This window comes from Octodon degus, unplaced genomic scaffold, assembly GCF_000260255.1.
Source record: "Octodon degus isolate 3935 unplaced genomic scaffold, OctDeg1.0 scaffold00016, whole genome shotgun sequence".
NCBI classification, from domain to species: Eukaryota; Metazoa; Chordata; class Mammalia; order Rodentia; family Octodontidae; genus Octodon; species Octodon degus.
In genome coordinates, this window is record NW_004524592.1 from 3,757,670 (window position 1) to 3,764,728 (window position 7,059).

Here is a 7,059-nt window from a genome sequence, read left to right on the forward strand (position 1 = left end):
GATTTTTAAGGGTAGTTTTGTCAGTTCTGAATGACCTTTCAAGAGCAGTACACAGACGGAGAATCAGACGCGAGAGGATCCTTAGAAGGTAAGGAGGAGGGTTTCTTTAGTTTGAGAAAGGGGGTCATTTTATTCAAGGAGATAGCACTAGCTGAATTTCATGGGTGTAATAAAAGTCCAATCCAGTTACAAAAATACCATTCCAGTGAAAAGCTTTAATGAGATTTCTATACCCTAGCAGATGACCCACTTATTTAAATACCACACAATATTCAATACTACAGAATTCCTTGATGACACAATTTAGTCAATCTCTGGCAATTGGGTGCAATTTAATCAGCATAGAAATTGAGAACATTTATAGTCAGCATATTGCCCTTTGGGTTAGCATTTTCCACTCTTCCAAGTCGGTTTCTTGTCCTGGCTTCTGGTCCTCAGCCTCCTCTTGCCTTTCTGGAGAGATATTTCTGTGCTCTCACTGCTTGCACTCTGAGACCACTTCTGCAAGCAAATCATGCAACATCTCCCGCTGTGTGCTTGGTAAGCCCTTACCTTAATCTCCACAGAGGCAGCGCTGCTTTCGTCCAAACTCATTGGTGGTTAATGTGATTAAATTTGTTCACAAAGTCCTTTGTGAGTCATGGGCAGTACAAGTGGAACAAATATGGAACATGTGTCATTTCTATTCAATTTGGGCACTTCTGTAAGAGTGTGCTTACCTTTAGAAGATAAATAGGACAATAACTATCAATTTTCATAGAACTTGGCCTTCTATATGTAGATATATTTTCCACATGTCTGCAGGGAAAGCTGGAAGAAAGCTAAGTATCCGCCAAGGAAGAAATAGGAGGATTCCTTGAGATATAGTTATACTAAAAACTGTTGTGTCATCGAAATGAGTTAGGTTTGTATATGTCAATATGGCAAAACTGGTAACATGCAATAATGAACAGGAAGAAAGGAAATTTCAGAACAGAATGTACCTTTTTGGATAGCAGCTGATCCAGCTGCGTATTGAAAGGATATTGCTCTTCCAGGTGCAGACAATCTACAGCTTCACCTTTGCCATAAACCAAGACTGAATATACATGTGGCTGTTTCTGGACTCACTGTTCTGTTCCATTCATCTGGTTGGTTTTTTATGTTTTTTTTTCTAAAGGGTCTTACTGTGCACTTTGTACTGACAGTAATCCTCCTGTCTGAGCCTCCCTAGTGCTGGGATTACAGGAGTATGTCACCATGCCTGGTTCTGGGGCAGGCACTGCATGCAGGTCTAGGGATCGAACTCAGCACCTTGTGCTTGCCATGTAGGTGTGTATGATGCCCAGCTATCTCCCCAGCCTTCATCTCGTTTTTTATTCTTCTTACCAATACTGTAATGTCATAAATTCATTAGTCTTGTAATAGGTCTCAATATACTGTGCAGTCTTAAATTCTTCAAGATTACTCAGGACTCAGGATACTCTTGATTCTTTACCTTTTTTCATACCAATTTTTAAACCAGTTCATTTCAATTCCACACATAACATTTACTCAGTTTAAAATTTAGATTACATTGAATTTATGTAATTTCAGAAAGTTGACACCTTAACTGCCTTCTATTCTATGACGATAGTATATTGTTCTGAAGTAGATTAGGACATAACCAACCAGCTGGACACATGGACCTGCCAATCACAGAGATGAGAACACATGCACAGAGCGCAACAGTTCCAAGTCCTGCCCCCAGAACCATTCAGAAAATGCTATCTTAAATTCTTCTGGCCCAAGATCAAGCTTGCTTGACAGGATGGCCTAGATCTGACATCAGCCTGAGAAATGGGAGGATATAAAAGATGGCGGCCATTATGTAGTAGCCACTAAGCTTTTTCAGTGGCCTCACTCTGTAGAGCATGCTTCTTTTCTTACTTTAGTAAATGTAAAAACTTGCTGTATTGTTTCCTGCTCAATTCTTTTGTTCAGGACAATGAGAACCTAGAAAAAAAGACTCTGAAAGAAGTCCACAGCAGCCCAGAATCCCATAACATATTCCCTCCCAGCCAGGAGGTAAGGCCCTTCAGACACAATTTTGTTTCTTTCTCTCTTAAGTCTGTGGACTCGGGTGGAAAAGGAGCTCACTGCTGTACAGTTTTTCTTTCCTTCTCTCTCCTCTGGAAGTGCCCTGATTGCTTTTGTCCCTTCTTTCTCCCTCGGGATTTTATCTGGTGGTAGGGTAGCGAGGTGCACGTGGCTTCCATATTTCCCAGACATTTCATTCTCTCACTCTGGGTACAAGTCAGTTGGAGGCCTCCAGGGTGTCTGCCCCTGGACCAGCTGTGGAATTAGCTATTTCAGGCTCTACTAGGCCCAAGAGGGCTTTGCAAACCTTATAGGTTCATGTATGTAACCTGGATATTAGAATGTCTTTTTGCCTGCATGTTCTTTTTTCCCCTAGTATTTTTCCAGCTTTCTCAGAACTCTTTTGGGAGCCTGCTTGAGTAACTGCCTACCACAGGTCAGCCATTTTTGTGCTCAAAGTCTCACGCTTTCCCCCAGATGGTCTTTTATCTCTGGGTATCCTTAGTGAGTTGCGTTCTCAGGGCACTGTTTCTTAAGGCCTCAGGGAGCCAGTCCACTTTTCCACAATGTTTGGTGACCACTTTGGCTCATCCTGTGGGACAGCCCCATGATTCTATCATATTTGGCAGCCATTTTGCTTTGACATGTGGGTCAGTCACATTGTTCTTTTATGAGCATTCACCATTTCCTTTTTCATTTTTTTTAACCATTTTCTTTTTCAACTGACCTCATGAACACTAGAAAGTTTCAAAATTATAGATAAGACTAAAGCCTCTGATTTTAGGGAACATAGGGGCTTTCTCTTTTCTAAATCCTGTTGTATCTCATTTGTTCAAGCAGAAATTTATGGAATCTACAAACATATACCTGAGGACCTGAGAGTAACAAAGTGCAAAGAGAGTAAAACCTATGAACTGTCTGTGTATATGCAAAAGTGAGTGTGGAGCCAGTAGATAACAGACCATATCTGTACATTGAAGTTTCTAAGGTTTTTTTAGGGCTTTTCTCTCTTTTTTTTCTTTTATGCTGAAAAAGGTTTCTATCTCTATTGTCTTAAAGAAAATAATTAGTAAAGTTTTTATCATCAAAATAAATGAGAGGGTCCTGTTTCTCAAGTGGCTAGGTGGAGCCCTAGAGGCTCCACCCTAATATTTAAGGAGTTATAGTGGGTTGGACTCTGTAGAGAGGCCTAAGGAAAAGACATTAGCGCGTCTTTACCAGAGATAATTGTGTCTCAGAGAGGTTATTCCTGAACAGATCTCATTCTTCTGGGAGGACCACCCAAGGAAGGGCCCATACCTAGTGTCTTTTTTCTCCATAGGCCCTGTAGTGCACATGAGACATTGCATGCAGCTCCTAGCGACCTCACCAGTAGCTTGTATTCTTAAAAATTGGAAACATTTTAACCCTGAAGGAGTCATAGGTGGGCCAGACCAGAGGGTGTGCAAAGTTCCAAGGAATAAAATAGGAAAACATTAGTGTTGCTCTCTTCAACAGAGAAGCCTCATAAAACAATTGAGTCTCACAGAAGATGCTCTGGGGATTGAACAGACCTTCGTCTTCCTGCAGGAGACACCCTCTGAAAAGACACCAGAACTAGTTTTCTCTCTTTCTATAGTCCCATGTCAGTAGCTAGTTAGAGCCGTAATGCTTCCACTCTTGTCTTTAACAGTTTATCTTCTATTGTGACACTGTTTGGGTCCAATAAACTAATTGTGAGAGATGGGTACAGAATGGCAGTCTAAATTATAATATTCTTCAGTTTGACCTTTTTTTACAAAAGGCAGTACATTTGGTATGAAATCCCTAAGCTTTTACAGTTATTTCCATAAAGATGGGAGGACCATGATACTTAAAGAGGCCTCCAAGAAAGAGGAAATAGTATCAGGGATAGTTCTGTCCTTAGACATAACCTGTGTCTCAAGGGGATATTGGTCTCTCCTATCTGTTTAATGAAATAATTGATCGTAGGAGCCCTCTTTAAACTCCTCATAATCAACAAGCTAGTGAAGCAGTCCCCTCCTTATATTCTTTAGACAGCATTTAGCACAGCAGGACTTACTTGGAGTAGAGTTTCTTGCTTTCATCCTGCCCCTATGTAAGGCCCTAGGAGTAGAAGGGACTGCTTGAGTCCAGATTGCTTTTTTAGTGGAAGATACCCCATAATTTAAATAATGGTTAGGCTGACTTTCAGAGAATCTGTGTAGGTTTTCAAATGGGTTTCACACTTTGACAGTTGATTTTGAACTCTTGTGTTGCGATGTCCAAATTGTCCCAACCACTTGCTGTACCCCAGATCCCTGTGATTCAGTTTCTGGATGTAGCCTTTTCTGTGCTCAACTATCACAATCTACATGTGGATAAAAGGCCAAGAGTGAAGAAAAAACAGACCAAAATTATGGCTTTCAAAATTGGCAGTGTTGTAAGCACACCCAAGTTGTTCAAGGGGAAACCCAGGGCCAATTAGGAAAAGAGTTCCACCTTTGAATCTGGAGAAACCAGACACTGGGCATGTGGCTGTACAATCTCCCTCCTGGGCTCTACTCTGTGTGTCAGATGGCCAATGTGCCAGATTCATGGCACCAGAGGATTAACTGCATCTGCGACAAGCCTGAACCTGCACCGCCCACTATGAGGAGGAAGCATGAAGGGGCTCAGGGAAATATCCATTGCTCCAGTAAACAGACATTTCTGTCTCCTTTGAGAAACTGTGGGTGACCTTGGTCATGAATAAGCAAATACAACTCTTCATGGATATTCTGTTTAATTTCCTTCTCTGGAAAACCCTCTCTACATAGATAGTCATAATTGGGGTCAGAGAGAGCCCAATCAGATCTTTTTGCTGTTGCTCAGACATGCCCAATCAAAGGTCAAACATTCAACCATGAATCATTGTCCCATGGTGTCCTACTCCCTTACCAGGCAAAGGTCTACTAGTAAAATCAGGGCCATTTCTCTAATTCTGGCAAAGGCCAAAGCAGATTTTACCTATTGAGGTTATACCAGGCCTTGCCCACCTAATTACTCAACAGGTAGATCCTGCCACAGGATAGATCAAGTACCTGGAAGAGTAACAGCAGCTACAGCTGTGTTAAAGGAGCTGCCAAACTAACTTGGGGGCAAAAACTTCAAGTCTCCTGACACTCCATCAGTTCAGGGCTATTCTTGAGACAAAAGGTTACTTATGATTGACAGGGAAAGGACTTACCAAGTACGAGATTGTGCTTCTAGATACTCCTGAAGTTACCACTAAGACTGAAACTATATGTACTTGGCACACTAATGCTTACAGGCCCAGAGATTGGCCAGTCTTGTGAACAAGTGATTTCCTAGGCTTACGCAAGCAGGCAGGACAACAGTGGCCTGTCCCTTCAAGACTGAAGAAGTATAGTTCATTGATGGAAACAGATTTATCCAATAAGGATATCAAAAGGCAGATTATGCAGTTGTCAGCTCACAACAGGCCATTGAGATCAATGCCCGTGGCCCAGGAATCTATGCTCAGAAAAGCAGAGCCTCGCCCTTACTTGAACAGTGAACTGCAAGTTCCCAATATATTCTTTAGCACATATTCAAGTAGTGAGCTTTTACAGGTGTACTGTATAAGACTCATGTTGCTGACCTATAAACAAATCTGACTTACCAAAGTTCTCTTGGAACAAAACTTACTCATAAGTTGGGGACTTAATGTATGAGGAAAGGCAAAAAGCTAAATATTTAAACAGGATTCAGATGTGCCTTTTTGGTGCTACAGGCCATGCAGCAAGCTGGAAAGAAAGGGACTTACTTACTAATAAGCCATCTATGAAGCACAAGCAGGAAGTTGTACAGAGAGCCCAGTCAGATCTTTTTTGAATCCTTCTAGAGACAGTCTGTCTTTTCAGGCAGGTTGCTATCATTCTAGGTTCAGCTGTCTAGAATAAATGCAGCTCCACCTGAACTGTCTAGAAAAAAGACCACCCAAAAGAAGAAAGCTGCTCCTGTGAACCTCTGTAAGACCTGAGATTCCTCTTCAAAAGGCAAGACTCGAGTATTGCTAAAGATGCAGATTTACTAATGACCCACACTTCATCACAGCTTCCATGGGCACAGTGCTTGGACTCCTGCTTTGAAGTAGATCTATAATGTGGACAATTTTTTAGGGCTACAGCTCTCAGTCTCTCTGTAGTCTATCTAATAACCTCTACGTCATTCTTTCTCCCTTATAGCAAGCACAGAAATCTTTTAATTGCGAGATCTGTCATAGTCTAACTTTCACACAGAGCAGGGAATGTTCTGACCTTGTCCTTCCTATATTTGTATCCTCTGTATCCTCAGACTGATAGTAAAGTTCATCCTTCAAGACTTCAGATGGTGATCTAGTCTATTAACTCAAGATTTTCTTGGCAGATTCACCAAGTTTTATCTCACTGAACAGGTCATTCAACAACTCTTGATGTACAGCTATTTCTCCCTCCCCCAAACCTGGGAGAAAGCACCAATTCAGAACCTACTACCACAAATTATGCAGTCTAGTTTCCCAATTTGGGGAAGTCGCAAGGGTCATCATATCCGGATCAGCCTCGCCCTTGGGAAACTACCTACGTGAGCATGGTATCTCCCCTGCCAGGTCAGTATTAGATATTCTTTTTTTTTTTTTATTGTCCTCAGAGTTTGTTTTCCTTTTCAACCCAGCCAGTGAGCCATAATATCCCAAGGTAGTTGTACAGCACATAATCCCCAGTAGGCAGGGCCTACAGCCCTTTTCTGTAGGAAGGAATTATATGAAGATGGAGACCACTTCTTCCTCAGGAATCTATAAAGAGTTATGGGGATTTATGTGCCTTGGGGAGGAATGATGCAAGAGATTTTGGCATGGACAGCTGGCTGGGCAATGGCATGGTCTGTCAATAACAGAGTTCAGAACACACTACAGAAAAACAGTTCCAAGCCTTGCACTTGGGACCAACCAAAATATGCTGTCTTCAATTCTTCTGCCTAAGATCAAGCAGGTTTTTGATA

General features: G+C 41.7%; 1 pseudogene; it reads right to left on the reverse strand.

Moving 5' to 3' along the window:
• Positions 1 to 6,523: 6,523 nt before the first annotated feature.
• LOC111815473 lies at positions 6,524 to 6,675 on the reverse strand (annotated as a pseudogene).
• Positions 6,676 to 7,059: the final 384 nt, after the last annotated feature.